This window comes from Lathyrus oleraceus, chromosome 1 (assembly GCF_024323335.1).
Source record: "Lathyrus oleraceus cultivar Zhongwan6 chromosome 1, CAAS_Psat_ZW6_1.0, whole genome shotgun sequence".
Taxonomy (NCBI): domain Eukaryota; kingdom Viridiplantae; phylum Streptophyta; class Magnoliopsida; order Fabales; family Fabaceae; genus Lathyrus; species Lathyrus oleraceus.
The window spans coordinates 242,244,301-242,247,818 of NC_066579.1; positions in this window are offsets into that span (position 1 = coordinate 242,244,301).

Consider the following 3,518-nt stretch of genomic DNA (forward strand, 5'->3'; position numbering starts at 1 on the left):
CATTGTCAAATTTGTTGGTTGATACTGGTTCTTCGTTGAATGTACTCCCGAAGTCGACTCTGTCAAGGTTATCGTATCAAGGAGCTCCAATGAGATACAATGGCGTGATCATCAAAGCTTTTGATGGTTCTCGCAAGACTGTTATTAGTGAGGTGGACCTTCCAGTGAAGATAGGTCCGAGTGATTTCCAGATTACTTTTCAAGTAATGGACATCCACTCGACCTATAGCTTCTTGTTAGGAAGGCCATGGATACATGAGGCAGGAGCTGTTACATCCAGTCAGCGTCAGAAATTGAAATTCGTGAAGAATGGAAAGCTTGTCATTGTTGGTGGAGAGAAATAACTATTGGTGAGTCACCCGTCGTCTTTCTCATATGTGGAAGCTGAGGATGAGATTGGAACTCTGTTCCAAGCTCTATCTATTGCTGAAGAGAAGAAAGTTGGGGAACCTATATCCTCTTTTAAAGATGCTCAGAAGATTGTGGAAGATGGTAGTTTTGATCAGTGGGGCCGGATGGTAGAGGTCGCCTTGAACAAAAACTGAGCCGGTTTGGGTTTCCAGCAAGGGTCGTATGTGATCAAAGTTGAAGATGTGCAACCTAGTTTCCATAGCGGAGGGTTCATTCATGGTAATGAACAACACTCAGCTGCAGTGATCGAGGATGACGAAGATAAAGACTACACCAATTTTTGACGCATGGAAAAGCTTACAACAATTGGATCGCTGTTGATGTTCCTGTTATTGTTCATCGCTCTAAGTAAATGTTTTATTATTTTTGAAAATCCTTCTCCTATGCCTAAGGGAGAAGTGAACATTGTTGGGCATATTTCAAATTAATCATCAATAAAATGAAATTCTATTCACCCACATCTATGATTTTTTATTTTTACATTTTGCTTTTCTGGAAAATGGTAATCACAAAAAACATAAATAAATAAAAATTGTCCATCTGCATAATATTTGGTCACAATTCACTTCTCTAAAATCAAAATATCAAATCATGATGCAGGTTGGTTTCTAAACCTATTGAACACAATGATCCTACTCCTTCTCCAAACTTTGAATTCCCTGTGTTTGAGGCTGAGGAAGAAAGTGATGAAGAAGTGTCTGATGAATTGTCTCGTCTACTTGAGCACGAGGAAAAAGCCATTCAGCCGTTTGAAGAACATATTGAGCTAGTCAAATTGGGTTTCGAAGATGATGTGAAGGAAGTCAAGATTGGATCTCAGTTGTGTCCATAGGTTAAGAAGGGGTTGACTGATCTTCTCCGAGAGTATTCAGATGTATTTGCTTGGTCTTATCAAGATATGCCTGGTTTGGATTTTGAGATTGTGGAGCATAGATTGTCGCTGAAGCAAGAATGCCTGCCAGTCAAGCAGAAGTTGAGGAGGACTCATCCTGATATGGCAGTAAAGATCAAAGAAGAAGTGCAAAAGCAGATTGACGTTGGTTTCCTTGTTACTGCTGAGTATCCATAGTGGGTGGCCAACATTGTGCCTGCTCCTAAGAAGGATGGAAAAGTCCGTATGCGTGTTGATTATAGATATTTGAACAAAGCTAGTCCAAAAGATGATTTTCCTCTACCACACATTGATATGTTGGTAGACAACACAACTAAGTTCAAAGTATTTTAATTTATGGATGGATTTTCCTATTATAATCAGAGCAAGATGGCACTCGAAGGTATGGAGAATACCACATTCTTTACACCCTAGGGAACATTCTGTTATAGAGTGATGCCTTTCGGTCTAAAGAATGCTGGTACAACTTACCAGAGAGAAATGACCACTCTTTTTCATGATATGGTGTACAAAGAGATTGAGGTCTATGTTGATGATGTGATTGCTAAATCCAGTGATGAAGAAGAACATGTCGAGCATTTATTGAAGTTATTCCAACGTTTGAGGAAGTACAAGCTCCGCTTGAATCCCGATAAGTGTACATTTGGTGTTCGTTCTAGTAAGTTGTTGGGCTTTATTGTTAGCGAGAAGGGTATTGAAGTTGATCCTGCCAAGGTCAAAGTGTCGCAACCTGAAAAATACAGTGCACGAAAAAACAACCGGCGAAAGAAAAGGGCAGAAGAGTCGCCACCGTGCGTTATTTATCCCAAAGGGGGGAAAGGAAACGCTCGAAGTAAACCTGAAAAAGGAAAGGACAAGATGGGGTCTCGCAACCAAATCTTGGGTTCGGGAGTCGGTTATGCGAAGGGAAGGTATTAGCACCCCTACGCATCCATAGTACTCTACGGGATCCACTTTTGTGGTTTTCGTCTAAAGGGTGTGGGTTTACCTAATGTGTTTATTTACTAAAAAGGTTAAGAGAAATGACTCGCGCGGATGTCGCATCCACTACATACGTATCTCATCTGAATATGAGAATCAGAGTCTTCGTAGCTCGGCTGACCTACGGGTTGGGGGATGTGTGCTCGCTAAGACATCGCGTCTTATGCCTACGTATCTCATCTGGAATGAGAATCAGAGCAAGCCGTAGTTCGGCTAACTACGGGGTTGTGGATTGGGTTTTGGACGAACGACGTCACTACGCAATCTACCGGATGCTCGACCTTTGGAGACTTACTCGCCTGTAGTAGAAGGAGTAAACGTGTGTTATGGGTTTTAGGGTTTGGGATGCGCGAGGGCAAACAGGCAGTCCTTGACGAAGGAACCGCGCTACATGTGGGGATATGAATACAAAACACAAAACATGTATCTCAAAGTAAAATGCCACCAAGAGGCTCAAACATTGCCTCCTATCGAGGTCTTCCAGCTAAGAAAGCGATAAAGTACGAGAAAAGGAAAAAATTACCACACGGATAAAGATCCGAAGTTACAGCAATTAAAGGATTAGCAACCCTGAGATCTCTCCAGCTAGACCATCAAAGAAAATCAGTCAATACGATTAATCAGGATAAACCTCCAGATGGTATCCCTGATGAGAGAGATTGGTTAAGATTGAATGGTACGGCCGGATCTGCAAAGTAATACTAGGGTTTGTGTGAGGCGGAGTGAACTTCTCAGGGCTGCCTGAAGGTCGCTGCAGAGTAGTTCCTAGGTTTCCTTCTCTCAAAATCTTTCTCCAGTGAATCTCCCAGTGTAACTCCAAGTGTGTTTTCCTCTACTGAAACTTCAGTATTTATAGACTGATTTTCGTGGGTAGTGGGCTCAAATGAGGGAGACCCAAGTCCAAAAAAATTTGTTATATTTTATTTATTTATTTAATTTTAACTTTTTTTTTTTCGTTTTTTTTTTTTTTTTTTTTTTCGTTTTCTTGGATCTAATTCTGATTGACATGATGAAATGCAATGTATCTAATGTTAAATGACCTAAAAATGAATGCATGCATGAGGTATAAAGCGTATGCTTCCAGGAAAAATGAAGGGTAAATTTTGGGGTATTACACAAAGCAATACAAGAAATGCCTGCGCCCAAAACTAAGAAGCAAGTCAGAGGTTTTCTCGGCCACTAGAATTATATCTCAAGATTCATTTCGAATATGACAGCCACGTGTGCACCTATA